Here is a 20,928-nt window from a genome sequence, read left to right as displayed (position 1 = left end):
GTAGACATAATTCTCTTTTCCTAGTATTTCTGACCAATGAGTATATAGATTATGATGTTATCTGTAATTTATTTAAAAATATAATTCTAATATAAGCAAGGAAGTTTTTTGGGTTTTGTTGTTGCTGTTGCTGTTGTTGTTGTTGTTGTTGTTTTACTCAAAGGTGCAGGTGCCTCGAATGTGTTCCAGTATCACTCTGTTGATTGGCTAAGTGGCTTCCAAAATATCTTCACAGTTTGTCTTCCCTAATATAATTGAAAGATTAAAATGAAATATAGCTTTGTGAGAAGTACAGTTAATTCTCCAGACTGATCTATCAAAAAATTCCTTTCTTGTGTTAAGCCTCAAATTTTCCCACATTAGGATTAAACATAGGTCTTAATTTAACATTTTGTGAATACTGGAGATCACTTCTTCCATTTCACAAGGATTCTTATTTGGGGAAATTTACTACATCTGTCTCTCTCTTTTTTTTTTTAAAGATTTTATTTATTTATTTGACAGAGAGAGATCACAAGTAGGCAGAGAGGCAGGTAGAGAGAGAGAGGAGGAAGTAGGCTCCCTGCTGAGCAGAGAGCCCAATGCGGGACTCGATCCCAGGACCCTGAGATCATGACCTGAGCCAAAGGCAGCGGCTTAACCAACTGAGCCACCCAGGCGCCCAGTGCATCTGTCTGTTGACCTTCAGTTGACTCTTCTCCATGTAAAATTAATCTAATTATTTCTTTTGAACAAATAAAACATTTTATTTCTCTCACAATTTTACTATTTATTTTATATATGCTTGAAAATTACTGTGTCCCTAGACACCACGACTGATACTTAAAAATGAAATACACTACAAGTGTTTATGCTTTAATTCACATTCTTACAGTGTCCTATTCTTAAAGAAGGGCCATCTGTACCTCAATGTTCATAGCAGCAATGGCCACAATAGCCAAACTGTGGAAAGAACCAAGATGCCCTTCAACAGACAAATGGAAAAAGAAGATATGTCATATATACAATGGAGTATTATGCCTCCATCAGAAAGGATGAATACCCAACTTTTGTTATCAACATGGACAGAAATGGAAGAGATTATACTAAGTGAAATAAGTCAAGAAGAGAGAGTCAATTATTGTATGGTTTTACTTACTTGTGGAGCATAAGGAATAACACAGAGGACATTGGGAGATGGAGAGGAGAAGTAAGTTGGGGGAAATCGGAGGGGGAGATGAACCATGATGAGATTGTGGACCAAACAAACTGCGGGTTTTGGAGGAGAGAAAGGTGGGGGGTTGAGTGAGTGGTGGGTTGGTGGTGGGTATTAAGGAGGGCATGTATTGCATGGAGCACTGGGTGTGGTGTATATACAATAAATTTTGGAACACACACTACACACACACACACACACAAATTAAATTAAATTAAATTTAAAAAATAAAGTGTCCTATTCTGAAAAATCACAAAAATTAAAAAAAAAATTATGGATATAACAAGGTTAGGAGCATATGATACAAAACTTATGTAAATAAATTCAATCAATCATTTAACAAACAACTAAATTGATGTGAATTTTAACTAGAGCACTAACAAAAGCAATACATACCTTAATTTTAAATAGCTCAATTAAATCTCCATTGAAAACTGTGCCTAACATCACTGTCATTTAATGTCCTGGATCATTATTTAGGGAGCTTCAGCTTCCTCTTTGGATCTATAGGTGATTCAAAGTAATTTTTCTTCAATAAAAACCAGTTCCATCAAAATGTAGAATCTGATATTTGGTATAGCCTTCCCCACCAAACAATATTTTAACACAGTAATGAAATGAATTCACGGCTTCATTTTCTACACTGGCAATGTCATCATTTACATAAATATTTGGTGAAGATGTAGTAGTGTCTGAAGCCATTACTTATATAAAGTTTGCAACTTATGTGGAAATTTTAGATTTTTCTCCTTTAAGAATTTTATGAATTGCTGATTTTTTTCTTTTTCCTTTTTCTTGCTAAGACTTTCTTTTAAACTGTGTGAAAGTTGCTCCTGAATGTTTCATAATAATTAAGTATTTCAAAAATTGGATAGAAATAAGTGTCTCATCTATAGAACACTGGCATCATTTTGGAATAAGTTATGGTTACAGACATGCTAATTTAATATAAAGCAACATAAAAAATGAAGATTATGACAGAATAGATTATGCTCAGTATTTTAGTCTGCTTTATAAATTTCAGGTGTAATAAAGGAAGATTATCATAATATTTTAATTATTTTAGCTTTTGTTGCCTAAGTTTGAGATTTTTGGAAGTACTCATAACATCGATTGATATCATGCTCACCTGTCAAATAAAACTCTTGCTTTTATCCCCAAATGGTTTGGTCTAAACTATGTAATTCAAGAGTTCTACACCAAGAAGCCCTGAGGGGAATATGGTAGACTAGGAGGACACTAAACTCACCTTGTCCTACAGATACAGTAAGATAACACTTACAGCAGCCTAAATAACACAGAAAACAACCCAAAGACTGGCAGAATAAACTCCATAACTAAAGGTAGTGAAGAGGCCACACTGAGGAAGGTAGAAAGGGAAAGGACATGGTCTGGGAGCAATAGGGACCATGACCTTCCACTGTGGGTAGGATAGCTTGTAATGCAGAAAAAAATGGAAAACAGACTTTGACACCAGGGAGCCCAAGAAGGGGGAAGAGGAATTCCCATTATATTTGCCTTTGAAAGAAAATAGGGCTGAATTTTGTGAGTTCTTAACAACCATCAAACTTAAACCTTGGCACTTTAAACATCTACAGGCTTGACTCTGGGAGAGCCTGGAAGGGTTAGGAAGCAGACTCCCCATCCAAAGAGACAGCAGGACAAACAGTTCAAGCAGATACAGCACAGAACAAGCAGTTTTAAAAACATTGGGAGCAAATGGGAGGGACAGTCATTTGCTCATCTCAAAGCATGGCCTATTAGACAGGGATTGTGGGCAGAACCCTCCAGGAACAAAGAAGCTGGAAGGCACCATTCCCTCTTCCATCTCCCAGCACAAAGAACGGCCACCTGCAGTAACCATTGCCCTCCTGATACTCCTTACCTAACTTGCTTGTACCAACCCCCACTCAACCCAGGACTTTGGCATATCTACCATTCCTGGTCACACTCACCTCTGTCCCTATGTTATGGGCCTCCTTCCCCCCGAAGACCAGCACAAACCCTGCCAACACCTTATCTCCATATGTGTGCCTTTGTAGGACCTCAATTTGGGTGGAAAGGGCAGGTCTCGTTTCACAAGAACACCATTGCTCCCCATGTTAAATTGCACCCTATCCCTGATGGGGACAAAACATTACCCCCCAAAACAAAGAGAGCCTCTGTAGACAACTGGACTGAAAGAAAAACAGGTCAAGACTCCACAGAAGAGCACATGAAATGCACATAGGAGACACTCCTTGAAGCACCAGGACCTGGGGAATGGGGACACTACACTGTAGGGCACTACAGGAGCTCTTCTTCATGAAAATTATTATTATGAAAAGCAAGAGAAGTAGCTGATTTTCCTACCACACAAAAAGTCAGACAAAATGAGGAGGCAGAGAAGTATCTCCAAAATGAAAGACCAGGACCAAACCATAGCAAGAGACCAAAGTGAAATGTATATAAGTAATATGCTTGATAAGTAATTAAAAGTAATGATCATAAATATACTTATTGGATTGAGAAAGGAATGGAGGACATCAGGAGTGAGACCTTCAACACAGAGATAAAAAAGAACCAGCAGAGATCAATAAATGATATAAAAAATATACCTGATGGAATAAATAGCAGGCTAGATGAGACAGAAGAACAAATTAATGACTTGGAATACAAAGTAATGGGAAGTAACAAAGCTAAGCAAAGAAGAGGAAAGAAAATTATATAAATTGAGAATAGTTTTAGGGAATTCAGGGACTCTATTAGGTGTAATAACATTCACATAATGGAGATCTCAGAAGAAGAGAGAGATAAGAGAACAGAAAATTTATTTGAAGAAATAAAAGCTGAAAAGTTCCCCAGCCTGGGGAAGGAAACAGATATCCAAATACCGTAGGCACAGAGATGCCCCCCAAATTCAAGCAAGGAGGTCCACACCAAGACATAGTAATCAAAATTTCAAAAAGTAGCTATAAAGAAAAAAAAATTTAAAAGCAGGGGCACCTGCGTGGCCCAGTCATTAAGCATCTGCCTTTGGCTCAGGCCATGATCCTGGGGTCCTGGGATGAAGCCCCACATCAGGCTCCCTGTTCAGTGGGAAGCCTGCTTCTCCCTCTCCAATTCCCCTGCTTGTGTTCCCTCTGTCACTATGTCTTTCTCTGCCAAATAAGTAAATAGAATCTTTAAAAAAAATTTTTTTAAAGCAGCAAGATAAAAGAATACAGTTACATACAAGGGGAAACCCCATAAGGATATCAGTAGATTTTTAAGCAGAAAATTTGCAGGCCAGAAGTGCAAAGAACAATATATTCAAAATACTGAAAGGGAAAATTCTGCAGCCAAGAATACTTTATCCAGAAATGTTATTATTGAGAGGAAAAGGAGAGATAAAGAGCTCCTCAGACAAACAAAAACTAAAGGAATTTATGACCACTAAACTAGGCACATAAGAAATAGTAATGCGGACTCTGTGAGTGGAAGGTAATGATCATAGGGAAAGTATAAAAAGTAAAACAAGAAATAAAAACCCCCACAAAAGCTATAAAAATAGAAATTTCTTCAAAATTCAGTCAAGGGATTTATAAAATAAAAGGATGTAATATATGACAACATACAACTGAAATATGGGGATGAGGGATAGTACTGAATGGATTTAAACCTAAGCAATAATTAACTTGATATAGACTGACATGTGCAGAAGATATTATACATAATATAATAGTAACCACAAATCAAAAACCAGTAATAGATTGACAAGGAATAAAGAAAATGGAATTCAAGCATATCACTAAAGAAAACCAAAAAGTTTTCTTTTTCTGCCATCTTGGAGCCTGTGGAGGTCTATTGGGAATAGGACTCCTACAATACCAAATAATGTCTGGAAGGCTGTGGTCCAAGGCCATTTTTGCTGGCTATAAGCAGGGTCACTGCAACCATGGGGCACACACAGCTCTTCTTAAAATTGAAGGTGTATATGTTCAAGATGAAATGGAATTCTATCTAAGCAAGAGATGTGCTCACAAGTACAAAGCAAAGAACAACACAGTGATTCCTGGTGGCAAACCAAACCAAACCAGAGTAATCTGGGAGAAAAGTAACTCATGTTCATGGAAACAGTGCTTCATGCCAAATTCTGAAGCAACCTGCTAAAGCCTGCTAAAGCCATTGGCCGCAGAATCCATGTGATGCTTTACCCATCATGGATTTAAAAATAATGAAAAGTAAATATATAAAGGTGTAGATTTGTAAAAAAAAAAAAAAAAAAATTAAAAAATTTAAAAAATTTTAAAAAGCCAACAAACCATAAAAGAGAGCAAGAAAAGAAAGGATCAGAAGAAACATAGAAACAACCCAAAAAATGAGTAACAAAATGGCAATAAATACATATCTATCAATAATTAATTTGAATGTAAATGGACTAAATGCTCCAATCAAAAGATATAGGGTGACAGAATGGATAAAACAAACAAACAAAAACAAGACCCATCTGTATGCTACCTACAATTGACTCATTTCAGACCTACAGACACCTGCAAACTGAAAGTGAGGGGATGGAGAAATATTTATCATGCAAATAGATGTCAAAAGAAAGCTGGGGTAGCAATACCTAAACAGGACAAAATAGACCTTCAAACAAAGACTGTAACAAGAGACAAGGAGTGATACTATATAACAATAAAGGGGACAATCTAAAAGAAGATATAATAATTGTTAATATTGGAATATTTACAATTATTCCAATACATGGGAATACCCAAATACATAAAACAGTTAATACCAAACAAAAGAAACTAATTGATAATAAGACAATAATAATAGTGGACTTTACCACCCCACTTACATCAGTGGGCGATCATAGAAACAGAATTAACAAGGAAACAGTGGTTTTGAATGAACACTGAACCAGATGGATTTCATAGACAATTTCAGAATATTCCATCTTAACACAGCAGAATGTACATTCCTTTCAAGTGCACATGGAACATTCTCCAGAGTAGATCACATATTAGACCTCAAAACAAGTTTCAACTAATTCAAAAATATCAGTCATTCCATGTATCTTTTGTGACTATAATGCTATGAAACTAGAAATCACCACAAGGAAAAATCTAGAAAGTGTAAAAATATATGGAGGTTAAATAATATTCTACTAAAGAATTAATGGGTCAATCAGGAAATCAAAGAAGAAATCAAAAACTACATGGAAAGAAAAGGAAGTGAAAACACAATGGTCCAAAATCTTTGGGATACAGCAAAAGCACCTCAAAAAAGTTCTAAGAAGCAAGAAAAATCTCAAATAACCATGTAACCTTTTACCTAACAGAGCTAGAAAAAGAACAAACAAAGCCCAAACCCAGTAAATAGAAGAAAATAGTAAAGATTAGAGAAGAAATAAATATAATAGAAACTAAAACAAACAAAACAACACTACCACCACAAAACAATAGATCAATAAAACCAGAAGCTGGTTCTTAGAAAAGATCAACAAAATTGATGAACCTCCAGCAAGACCCATTAAAAAACAAAACAAAACATGCCAAAAACCCAGAGAGGATCCAAATAAACAAAATCACAAATGAAGGAGGAAGAGAAGTAACAACCAACACCATAGAAATACAAATGATTGTGAGAGAATATTATGAAAAACTATTTTATGAAAAACCCAACTAAGTGCTGGGTGTGGAAAGAATATTATGAAAAACAAATTGGACAGTTTATAAAGATGAATACATCCTTAGAAACATAAACTACCAAAACTGTAACAGGAAGAAATAGAAAATTTGAATAGACCGATTAACTAGAGAAGAAACTGAATCAGTACTCAAAAAAACAACACAAAACAAAAAACTTCCAACAAATAAAATTCCACAACCATATGGTTTCACAGATGAATTCTAGTTAACATTTAAAGAAGAGTTAATACCCATTCTTCTCCAACTATTCTAAAAAATACAAGAGAAAGGAAAACTTCCAAATTTATTTTATGAGGCCAGCTTCACCCTGATAACAAAACCAGACAAAGAACCACAAAAAAAGAGAACGACAGGCCAATCTCTGTCGTGAATATAGATGAAAAAATCCTCAGTGAAATACTAGCAGACCAAATCCAAAAATACATTTAAAAAGTTGTGTACCATGATCAAGTGGGATTTATTCCTGGGATGCAAGGGTAGTTCAATATTCACAAAACAATCAATGTCTTAAGTCATATCAATAAGAGAAAGAGTAAAAACCATATGATCATTTCAATAGAAGCAACAAAGCATTTGACAAAGTACCACATCTATTAATGATAAAAACCATCTGTGAAACAGGTCTAGAGGGAACTTAACATAGTAAAGGCCATATATGAAAAACCCATGGCTAACCATACTCAATGGTGAAAAACAGAGAGCTTTTCTCCTAAGGTCAGGAACAAGAAAAGGATGTCCACTCTCACCACTTTTATTCAACATAGTTCTGGAACTTCTACCCACCCAATCAGACAAAGAAAAGGAAGAGAAGGCATCCAAATTGGTAAGGAAGAAGTAAAATTCTCTGTATTTGCAGATGGCATGGTACTATATAGAGTGAACCTTAAAGACTCCACCAAAATACTGCTAAAACAGATAAATGAATTTAGTAAAGTCCTTGGGTACAAAAATACAGATATCTATATATTAATAATGGAGAAGCAGAAAGTGAAATTAAGAAAAATTCCCATTAACAATTTCACCCAAAATAATAAAATAACTAGGAATAAACTTAACCAAAGAGGTAAAAGACCTATATTCTAAAAACTATAAAATACTGATGAAAGAAATTCAAGATAATGCAAAGAAATGAAAAGGCATTACAAGCTCATGGGTTAGAAGAAAAAATATTGTTAAAATGTCTACACTACCCAATGTAATTTACAGAGTAGATGATCAAAATATGAACATTTTTTTCACAGAACAAGAACAAACAATTCTAAAATTTGTGTGGAACCACAAAAGACCTCAAATAGCTAAAGCAATGTTGAAAAAGAAAAACAAATGGGGAGGTATCATAATGCCAGATTTCAAGTTATATTACAAAGTGGTAGTAATTAAAACAGGATGGTACGGGCACAAAAATGACACACAGATGAATAGAATAAAACAGAAATAGAATGAAACAGAAATCCTAGAAACAAACCCACAATTACATGGTTAATTTTTCTTTGACAAAGGAGGACTGAATACAACAAATGGTGTTGGGAAAACCGGATAGCCATATACAAAAGAATGAAACTGGACCACTTTCTTTCACCATAAACAAAATAAACCAAAAATAATCCAAAATGGATTAAAGATTGAAATGTGAGACTTGAAACCATAAAAATCCTTGAAGGGAGCACAGTAATCTCTCTGGCATTGGCTGTAGCAGCATTTTTCTAGATATATGTCCTGAGGCAAAGGAAACAAAAGCAAAAATAAGATATTAATGCTACATCAAAATAAAAAGTTTCTGCACAACAAAGGAAAGAAAAAAATTAAGGCAACCTACTAGATGGGAGAAGATATTTGCAAATAACATATCCAATAAAGAGTTAGTATCCAAAATCCATAGTACTGATACAGCTCACTATCCAAAAAATAAATAATCTAATTAAATATGGAAGACATGAACAGATGTTTCACCAAAGAAGACATACAGATGGCCAAAAAACCATGAAAAAAAGCTCAACATCCCTCATTATGGGGGAAATGTAAATCAAAACTCCAATGAGATATCATCTTATACCTGTTAGAGTGGCTAAAACTTGCAACACAAGAAACTAATCTATACTATAAGTGTTGGTGAGGATATGAGGTAAAGGAAAACCTCTTGCACTGTTGGTGGGATGCAAACTGATGAAGCCACTGTGGAAAATGGTACAGAGATTCCTCAAAAAACTAAAATAAAACTACCCTGCTATCCAGTAATCACATTACTGGGTGTTTACCCCAAAATACAAAAACACTAATTCAAAGGGATATATGTACCCCTTTGCTTACTGCAGCATTATTTACAATAGCCAAAGTATGGAAGCAGCCCAAGTGTCCATAGGATAGGTGAATGGAGAACAAAGAGGGGGTACATATACACGATGGAATATTATTCAGCCATGAAAATGAATGAAATGTTGACAACTGCAACAACATGGATGTATCTAGAGAGTATTATTCTAAGTGAAATAAGTGAGTCAGAGAAAGACAAATACCATACTTAAGTGAAATTTAAGAAACAAAACAAACCAGCAAAGGCAAAAAGAGAGACAAACCAAGAAGTGGACTCTTAACTATAGAGAATAAATTGATGGTTACTAGAGGGGAGGTGGGTGGTGAGATGGGGGAAATAAGGTAGGGGGATTAACAAGTACACTGATGGGAAAAATATTTTAGTAAAACACAATAATTTGCTTCTCCTTCAAAAAGAAAAGAGTTATACACTAAAAGTTTCGTTAAAAAAAATATAGTTTAGGATCTCAAGCTCTTCTCTAGTAAACTTTTATTAGTTTAAACTTATGTTGCCAAACGTTCGTATATTTATAGAAAATAAATCTAATATCTACATGATTAGATCTTAAATCACTCAGTCTCTTCACATGTTACATTTTTAGCATTGAATCCTATTTTAAATGTATTAGCCACACTCTACACATTACCCTTATTACATCTTTATGTCCTGCTTAAAGGTAAAAGAATTTTTAGGGACACCTGGGTCACTCAGTTGAGTGTTTGACTCAGTTTTGGCTTAGGTCATGATCTTGGGGTCGTGGGATGGAGCCCCACATAATACTCAATGCTGGGTGTGAAGCCTGCTTAGGACATTCTCTCTCCTTCTTCCTCTCCTCCTCCCCCAACATTCATGCTCTCACTAAATAAATAAATCTTTTGAAAAAGCAAATTTGAGACATCAGAATAATTTATTTGTAGAAATAATTTCAACATTAAGTGATAATGGCTTAAACAAAAATTAAATTTCTTAACTGAACAGGCACAAAAGGGCAGAGAATTGATTAGAACATCAACTATACTGAGGGAGCGCTGCCTAGTTTTTCCCATCAGCCTCAAGCCATGTGCTTTCCATATTTGAGGTAACCTCATGTCCACAATGACTGCTGGAGCATCTGCCATTACATGTGCTTACCACACAGCAGGAAGAATAGAGGAAAAGCTACAGACTTCTCTCTCCTTTTAAAACAATATGTACCCATAATTTCCACAAAATATACAAATGGCATTTGCTTCACTGGTACATAGTCATTTGGCCATAGATATGAAGATTAGGATAAGATGTAGTGTGTGATGCTTTAAATATTATACTGGATTATAGTTGACAATAAAATGATTTTGGCAGTGTAAACATAAATGTGATTTCTGGTTTTATTTTTATTCTGTGTTTTTTTAAATGTTTTTGCATCAAGTTTACTTTGTCTTTTTAAAATAACTAAAAAAGTTTACTGCTTCTTTTACATTATTAAAGATTGCAAGTTGTACAACAATCATATATCCTTAAAATGTAAAGCATGTGCTTATGATGCAAGCTATTTTCTAAAGTGTTTTTTTAACATTTACAATTTTTTTTCTCAAAACTTGTGTATTTAAATTTTCTACCTCTGTTTAACATAAATTTGAATTATTTTTTAGAAAATCCAACACAGTAATGGAATGTTCACATTTATTAACACATCTTCTATAATTTAAATTCCATACCTATATATTTATTCCTTATCTAAATTCTGGTTTTAGTATGTTTTCCCTTTTCCATAATTTTCTAAATAACACTGTTATCAAGCTTGTTATTCTTTCAAGAACCAAATAGAGGATTTGTATCAAATTTACAGCTTTTCTCTTTTTAAAATAAGTCTGCTTTTATATTTATTATCTTCATTGGCTAGTATTTGCCATGTTATTTTGCAAAAAAAAATTAGTTGAATGTTTTATTATCCATTTTAAAATGTTACTTATTTATTAATGCAAGTGTTTAAAATGATGCATTTTTCTTTCTTCATAAATCTGTTGCATTACAAATCTTCTGAAGGGCTTACTGTGTATATTTTTTGAGGCATGAACATTGTACTGTAAATTATCTTGTCTTCAAGGAAACCATGAATAGTTAATGTACAGGTCTGCATATTACTTAGAATAAGCTATTTTGCAGCTACCATAAACTAGACAAGATTTAATTTACATTTTTACTTCTTTTTATACATGAAAACATATCCCAATAATATTTATGTGAAAAATGTACACTTGAAAAGTAAAGATAGCAAAAACCCTCCAAAATCCTATTCAATTATGTTTTTGGTACATATTAATGCCAAGAAACTAATTATTTTACAAATTTAGGCAACCAAGTGTTTCTTCCTCTTTGCAAAAACCTTTTATAGTAAAAATTTAAAAAATATATTATTAGCCTTTAGACTTAGCTACCCTTAGTACACTTAGTACTTACAGTGAATTTACTTTGGAATCAAATATTTGTCTGCCACTGGAGTATTTCCTCAAATCTCTGCATGTAACTTAAATTTTCTTAGTTATTTGGTCACTTTTATTGGTTTTAAAAAGCATAGGCAACCTTCCAAGATATTTTATCAAAATAACCAAATTTTTTTCTTTTATGGGAAAGGTCGTACTGAATCCACAACAACAGAAGGATTCATAAGAGTAAGAGGTTACATATCACACCTGAGCATGAGTGGTCAGAGAGAATTTATTAAAAAATTGTTCTTATGCCCTTCAGACTTCAGCCTTTTTAATTCTTTAGCATTTATGAAGTCTCTCCAGCAGACTCATTAATATTTTGTTTTAAACAAGTGGGAATTTTAAATGAGCCATGTTGGAAGTAGCTGGCCAGAAGCCTACCATCTTTAGTCTAGCCACATCACCCTTCTTTGCATATCAATGGTCCATTTCTCATTTTTCCCTGTGTCAAACAGAGCTGATCCAAGCTCAAAGATTCTTTTGAATTAACAGAAGATGAACACTGAGGTCAATTTGTCAGACATGAAGGAGAGAAGAAATGAGCTAAACAGACAGAGGAGCAATCTAGAGTACAAACAAGGACAAGAGCAAAATCGGATTTATACCAGGCACACTGCTTCATCTTCTCTTTCTATTCTAATAGTCATATAAAGCTTTTCCAATTTTAAATCTTTGTTTTGTTCATTTTCATTTTTTAACAAGTTAGACTGATTGAACATATGTGAAGGATGGAATGTTTATTTATTCATAAGTAACTTCTTAGGTGACCTGTAGATAATAGGAAAAGAAACAATTTCCTGATATGAGAATACTGACAAGGGTAAACTGCATCTTAAAGAAAAAGTATTTCTTGCTGCATTGTTTTAAAGCAGTCCTGGTCAATAGATACATAATGGGAGATGCATATATTATTAAAAATTTTCAAGAAAACACATTAAAAATAATTTTAATGAAGCAGGTAAAGCTAGTTGCGTTACTATAGTCTATTTAATTCAAAATATTCAAAATAATATTTCAAAAATAATATACACTTATTAATGGCATATATTATATTTTTACTTTTTCATATTAAGCCTTCCAAATCGGATATGCCTTTATATTTGATGGCATAGGTCAATTTGGAGTTGCAATAATACTCGCATGTGGTGAGTAGCTACTATATTGGAGAGTGCAGATCTAGAGAACTAGACTATTCCAGTGATGACTGGAAATAATATTTTGAATGTACTTTCTATCATGTGCTTTAGTCATTCATGTGTTCTATTAGTACATATTTATTGTCTGTGCTCGCTTCGGCAGCACATATACTAAAATATTGTCTGCTTGTCATATAATCTGCATCACCAGATGGTATTAGCACCTACTATTCAGATTATGTGACAGAACTTTATTTTCTTCTCTTCCATATAATGTTTTATTCTATATTCTACTCTTATTTCTATTATATATATTTATATATATAAAATATATTATATATAAATACATATAAATTATATATTATATTATTTATTCCATATTCTACTTTTCCATATAATGTTTTAACAAAAACAAAAACAAAACACAAAAGCACTGTATCAACCATTGGCAGTGTTCATTTCCACTTTTATGTCAACTAGCTCAGTTGTTGGAAGGACACAATTTATTTAGGAAATATATTTATTGAAAGGTCTTTAATTCTAGAGCTAGTTAACTCCATTATAAATTACTGGAATTTACACAAATTATTTCATTCTCTGAGCCTCAGAAATCTGGTTTGTAACCAAGTCATAATTATAACAACAACTTCACGGATAATCTATGTGTGGTAGGCAGGAAATTAACCCTCCCCACCCCAACCTCTTATCCCTGAAATTTACAAACATGAGAAATCACTCCTATGAATCTGTTTTTTTATATAACACAGCTGACCTTACAATACAGTGATTATTTGATAGGTCTGACTTAATCATGTGAGAGATAATTCAAAGATTTTTTATTTTATTTTTTTTCTTACTGGCACTGGCAGAAGTCAGATATTTGAAGTAGGAGAAGAAGAATTCAGTGTGCTTTTGCTGATTGGGGGAATGGGGGTGGTCATTTGAGAAGGGATTCAGGTGACCTTGAGGTGCTGAGAAAGACAACAGATTGGCAGTCATCAAAGAAATGGGAAGTAGTTCCTTTATCTACAAGGAATTTGATTCTGTCAACAGCCTGAATGACTTTGGAAGCAGATTCCTCTCCAAAGCCTCCAGACTAGTCCAGCACACCTACACCTTTGTTTTGGTCTGATGAATCCCTGAGAAGATAATCTTGTATGCCATCCAAGACTTCCGACTTATGTGCACTCTGAGATAATAAATTTATACTGTTTAATTACTAAATTTGTGGTAATTTGTTATAGCAGCAATAGAAAACTAATTTGCTGTGGGAAAATAGCTTGTAACCTACAAAATGTCTTGTTAAGTTTTAGGCATTATAATTGGAGCACAAAGTACATCAGATTTTCTCTTTATTTAAACTTCGCAGATAAATCAGCTTTGACTGTTGTATTACAAGATACAGTATTCTTAAATACTTCCAGAAGTTTTCTAATTTATAAACTAACCCTCTTATAAGTATGAAGTACTTGTTATTAACAAATAAGTGCAAATACATTATCATACTGAATAACCAAAATATTTCATGCCTACATAGGACATACAGAACATCACTGACAGGGGCGTCTTGGTGGCTCAGTGGGTTAAACCTCTGCCTTTGGCTCAGGTCATGATCTCAGGGTCCTGGGATCCAGCCTGGCATCGGCATCGGACTCTCTGCTCAGCGGGAAGCCTGCTTCCCTTTCTCCTGCCTGCCTCTCTGCCTACTTGTGATCTCTGTCTGTCAAATGAATAAATAAAATCTTTTAAAAAAATATCACTAACAAGATACATATTTTTGTTTTCTGTCCCTCTACCACAGCATAAGGCAGAGTAATTCGCTTCGGTAATGATGTTCATGATACTGGTAATGAGATTATGATAACAATATTGAAAATTAAAGGAAAGAATAATATATTTCTATGCAAGAATGTTTTACAGTACTTTAAAAAATCTAGTTAAATATTTCATTAATTACACCTATATCAAACATAATAATTGTTCAGCTTTGTTACAGATCTCAATATCTGGGGGTATAAATCTTCCAGCTCCTTTTCTTTTTCGTTAAGCTTGTCCTACAGATTCCAGCTATTTCCATTTCTAAATAAATTTTAGAGTTAACTTGTTAATTTCTTCAAAAAAACCAGCTGGGATTTGGTTGCTATTTCATTAAAGGTAGAGAATATTTGGAAAGAAATATATTTATATTGTTGGTTTTTCAATATATATGCATGGAATGATTACCTATTTAGATATATTGAATTTCTTCCTCAGTAATATTTTAGAGTTTCCTCTGTGGAGAAGTTGTATACCTTTCATACAATTCTTCTTGTTTTGTTTTGTTTTTTTTTTTCATTATTATGCCCTGCTTGATAGTAGACGGAGAAGCCATGATCTAATAAATATACCCCAGTTAGTGTTGGGAAATATAAACAGACTAGAAACTTGAACCCCTAGAGGGCTGGATAACTAGTGGTCTAAATTTACATGTTTTTTGTTCTTTCGGTTAATAAAAATTTCCAATTAATAACCTAGCCCCTGTGGTCCACTGTGTATGTGGTGACTGCACACTGAAGGAGAGAAAATGAAGAAATTGTTGGAGAATTCCAATACTATAATGATCTATTCTTACTTCCCAAGATCAAATATATATTCCTTAGACTAAGAATTTGTGTAGATCAGTCCACAGAATAATTATTTTTTCATGTGTACAAGGCTTTTTTTGAAATAAGTTAAGATGGATCACAAAATCAAAGGTATATTAAAAACTAGGCCAAAATTTTATACCCTACAGTCTCTCTACTGAATTATGCCTAGCTAAATCTTCCAATCAAATTCACCAATAAAAATAATTTGCTGATGTAACATTGTAGCATTGTTCAAATAACGCACTGCAAATGCTATAAAATGTTGTATATTAGGTAACTATAAACTCAAATCTTTTATTAAATTCCTACTAGAAGATTTAATTAGAACATATAAAGGGAAATTCCTTCTCTTTTTAACCATAGGAAATTACACTTCTAAATAATCATATTCCTCAGGAGCTAATCTGAGTAAAGATAGTAGGCTGACTGCATGGAAATCACCTCAGGTACTCTTAAAAACATATATTTCTATCTAGGTTCCCTCTCCCCAGTCGGTTTTAGGAGATCTAGGCAGACTCAATATTATTTAAAAATGCCCCAAGTGATTTTTCTATGCTGCTTTATTGGGCATATTAGTTAGTATGAATTGTTCCAGTGTTATATAATATCATTACTATCATTGCTATAGACCATAGAGCAATGTTGTTCAAGAAAAACATAATTATTTGTTCTCAGTGGGCTTTACTATTTTGCTTAATTATACTCAGATTCTTCTTTTTAGCAAGAATAGCCCATACCACTTGCCAATTAAACAGAAATATCTCTTCTAGCACTTATAAATGTAGATTGTTTGAATAATCCAATACTTTAATGTATCTGACTTTTTCAGAAATCCAAAGATTCAACAGGATCTAATAGGAATAGTCAACCATCCCTTTTAATTTAGCTGAAGCAAAAACATATTTACATTGCTATTACTCGTGCAAGGTTAATAAGTGAAAAAAGAATAAATTGTTAACAAAAATACTTCAAAATCTCATTTTCAGTATTATACATATAACCATTTCATTCAGGCTATTCTAAATGAAACTTAAAGACTGACATCATTTTAGAGAATTGGTATCTCCTCAAGTTTAATTGTGACATTGCTGCCTTTACCAGTAAGAAGAATCCAGAGGGAGAAATAGACTAATATTGGGAATCCAAATTAAATACTTCCTTATCTTGTTGATTGAGCTATCCAGAACAAAAATTCCTCCTCATAAATTTGGAAATTTATAACAATTAATTCTCCAGGCCTTTGCCCTTCCTTGACTACTAGTGTGCATTTAATATGTTTATCTAATTTATATTTTTCCTTTGCATTTCTGGTACAAAACAACAACAACACTGAACTGAATGGGGATTTTACATGTGACAACTATTCTCTTCCTTCCTATGAGTAGGATAACCTACAGTAAATGCAGGCAACATTAATCAAAGACTGTAAACTTGGGTTTCTTACATTGCCAGTATTTTCAGCCTTCTTTGAAACATGGACCTTTTTACTATACCCGACATTTTGTCTCTAATGAGTTCCTATTTGTTGTTTAGTCTGTTCATTTATGTTCCTACTATATGCCTCCAGATTTGTATAGTGCTCTTAGCAAGAGCTAGAAATTCACTGGGTTTCAGTTCTGTAAAAAGCATTTATTGTTTAAGAAATCCTGACCTATTTTATCCCTTTAAAATATTTCTTCAAAGTAGCCTTCTTTCAAGAGTTCAAATTCTGGTCCTCGTCTGTATTACATCCTTTGTGTTTCTATCTTATTCCCCTTTAATGCTTGTTAGAATTGTACACCTTCCTCGGAGTCTTCACTTCATAGTTCCTTTCATTTATACTTCCCTATCTATGACTAACAGGTGAGCTCGACTTTCACTTAAAAGAGGCTTTTGGTAGCTAATGAAACCATCATGAATCTAGACACTTAATTAAAAAGGTAACTACTAGATCAAGGAAAACCTAATTCAGTGCATTGAATTCTCATCTCTCAATCATCATTGTGTTCAGAGGCAGCTCATGTTAGAAAGAAAGTAAATAATTATTAGAGGGACAAATGAACAAGGGATGGAATGGCTTCCAGCTCTAGTAACAGGTTAATTTACATAGTCCCTACATTCCTACCCTCTTGCCTCATTGTTCTATCTAGCCCCTTCCCATCTGAAAACCCATCTAACAAAATCTTAAATAGACTCTGGAGTCAAAAAAATCAGTTCAAATGCTGGGTCCCAACACTCACTCATTGTATGACTTCTGGCAAGTTACTACATCTTAAGCTTCAGTTTCTTCACTTAGAAAATTGGCCCCCAAATTGTAACTATGTCACAGAAATGTGAGACAATGTGTGATAAAATATTTATGGCAACTGACATATGGTGAACACTTACTATATTAGATGTTTTTTTATTATATAGCCAATGGACACTGGAATTTGTGATATTTTTTCCTTATAAATAACATAAAGACTTAATGTTTCTATTAGGTTTTAATATGAATTAACTAATTTAAAATTGACTGTTCGTTATTCTAGTGAATTAATAAACCTTATAGGTATTGATATATATATATATATTTTTTAATACACACACACACACACACACACACACACAAGAATTTTATGATTTCCAGCTGGTATGAATTGCAGCTCCAAAGTGGCTTTCCACAATGAAAAACAGCAACAGGAACAACAACAGCAACAATGACAACAACAACCACTCTTTATGCGGTACTTGGAAGAACAAATGGAACCACAATGGCTGCACAGTTTTTCTCTCTGATTTTCCAAACTGTTTCTCTCCTGTTTGTACCTCCCTCCACACATAGGAGCAATGTACTTGGAGCAATTTATAAGAGTTTTGTCTCTATAAGGGGAAATTAAATTTTGTCTTTAAAAAAGATAAAAACACTGGCATCAGAAAATAACATTTCACTGCTCCATATCCCAACTGAAAATAAAGTAGAAGGTATTGACTCATTCAGTTGCCGAAACAAACTGAACATAAGGAAAATAAGCATAGTCTAGTGGTTTTATGTGTCTTCTATGCACATTTTATTCATTATGATTAATCTCTTCTGATTACTTTTTTCCTGTGTATAGATTTATGTGAGAAAAAATACACTTGCTTTTATTATCTAACAAAACAAAAGAAATAGAAGCATAGTGGGAAAATCATGAATTCTGAAGATATATAGACTTGGGTTCGATGATGACCTATGTCAATTTGAGGTAATGACCTTTGGCAAGTTATTTAATCTTTTTAATCTTTTAAATTGTTTTGTTCTTGAGTTGCGGGACCTTGTGGCAAATCCTGGGTAATGAACTGAATGAACTCCATGTCGGAACTAAGCTAAGGTAATGCCTCACTTGTAAGGTAAAAAAGTGCTCTACACCAGTGTAGAGCAGTAACCTTTTTTATCAGGTGATATCTTCCCTGTGATGGCAGCCTAAATGTTATTAGTGCATGATCTAGCAGAAATCATGCTCACTCATTCAATGCCCAAAATCTAAATAAGCCAAATCTTACTGCTCCAGGTGGACATACCCATTGTGTAGTGCACAATGTAATGCACAACATCTGATATTGTTTAACTAAACATGTTACAACAATAGATAATGGATATTCAATTTTTTACTCTTGTGATCTTAACATTATACAACGCGTTCCTTTTCTACTGTTCTTCAGCATGTGAAACCTACTGAGTTCTCAAATGTCTAGCGAATACATGTTCTCTTCTTTGTGGTCACAATGCTTATTTTGCCTGAAATGTCCTTTCCTCAATACCTGCTCTTAAGAGACAAATTGTAGTTAACTTTTCTCTCTTTTTTTTAATTGTTAATTTTATTAAATCTTTTTTTTTTTTTAAGATTTTATTTATTTACTTGACAGAGATCACAAGCAGGCAGAGAGGCAGGCAGAGAGAGGGGGAAGCAGGCTCCCTGCTGAGCAGAGAGCCCAATGCGGGGCTCGATCCCAAGACCCTGGGACCATGACCTGAGAAGAAGGCAGAGGCTTTAACCCACTTAGCCACCCAGGTGCCCCTAGTTAACCTTTCTCTTAAGAAGGCGTTTCTGAACAATAGATGGAATTGACTAATTTCTCTTTTATGTTCCCTATACCAATCTACAAAATGTTTCATAATAATTTTCAAATCATTTCATTCTGACTCATTTTCCATATTTTAAGTGATCTGAGGACAGAGACTGGAACCACTTAAGTTTTGTGCCCTTTACACTCTGCACAAATCGGGCACTGAATGTTTGCGGAATGAATTGATAAGGACATATTTATACAAATTACCCCTAGGAAAAGAACCTGCTGCATCTGGACAATGCAGAGCCTACGCTTAATGCTTGGCGGTGGTTCAAATAAATTCAAGCTTATTTGGGGAGAAAAATTGAGAAGGTCAGAGAATATGCTCTCATTCTTAATTGGTATGGAGCTTAGAGTTTTGTAGGATAGCAGGGGAAGAATGGCCTCTGATATTATCAGATACATGTTGATAATCTATGAACAAACTATAATTATACAGTGTTACCATCTGCAACAGTTTGAATTCAATGCTTACATTTTTTTTTTTTTTAGGACAGGAAATACTGTATATAAGGATGCATTATATTTCACACATAATCCTATATCCAGGAGTATGACCAATGTTTGTATTGAGAACTGTGACTGCTTTTATAAATAAATATAAATTTTGTAAATACTGTGATTTTAGGTAAATGGAGATTGTCAAAAGAACAACTGTGTCACATGCTTGAGTTCCTATTCTGTAAAGTGCCCAGCAGCCCTTACTGATCACATTTGAAGATATAAGGAAAGCCTATGAAATGCTGAAAACTTGCAAACCAGTATCAGATTAACATCATTATAAACCAAAAGTCATTTCACTTATCTGTTCATTTTCAAGGTTTAGGGCTATATTCCATTGATAATGATTTGAATTTAAAAGAAAAACAGTACTCATGGCTGTATCCCACCTTATTCATAAAAGTTTATCTTCCTTGCTACCAGACTATACTAATAAAAGGGAAAAAATAGGGACAATAAACTTTAACAACAGTTGTCTGTTATAGTTACAAACCATGTTGAAATAATTGCAGCCTAAATTAATGTAGGGAAATCTAGAAAGATAAGATAAAATCACAAAGGACTAAGCACAATAACTTCCGGCATCAGCTGCTGTTGAAACGGGAAAATAAAACAAAATCAGGAAAGAAATGTTTTCAAAGCTTTGGCCATTTCTTTCTCAAGTTCTCCCTACTTTACTTAATATTGAGTTTTCACAACTCTCAGCTGGGTTCCTGTTTTGTTCCTTGGCAGTACTGGCTAGAAATCTTCTGATTAGAACAATGTTACACTGACTCAGCTGTGCTTTCCAATATATCTCTGACAAAATATTCTCCGGAGAACCTGTACACAATGGTTTAAAAAAAAAAAAACCCATGATCATTTGTTTGGCCTTTTAGCCTCCACTCCCCTGCCCCCCCTATCGCTGCACAGGAAATCTCCTTTTCAGTCTTTTTTTTGCCACT

General features: G+C 33.9%; 1 pseudogene; it reads left to right on the top strand.

The window, feature by feature from the left end:
- Positions 1-5,050: 5,050 nt before the first annotated feature.
- On the top strand, positions 5,051-5,385 carry LOC132002807 (large ribosomal subunit protein eL33-like; annotated as a pseudogene).
- The last annotated feature ends 15,543 nt before the right edge of the window (positions 5,386-20,928 follow it).

The sequence above is a fragment of the Mustela nigripes genome, chromosome 15 (assembly GCF_022355385.1).
Source record: "Mustela nigripes isolate SB6536 chromosome 15, MUSNIG.SB6536, whole genome shotgun sequence".
NCBI classification, from domain to species: Eukaryota; Metazoa; Chordata; class Mammalia; order Carnivora; family Mustelidae; genus Mustela; species Mustela nigripes.
The sequence above is the reverse complement of the archived record's forward strand: the minus strand, read 5'-3'. Positions and strand labels throughout refer to the sequence as shown.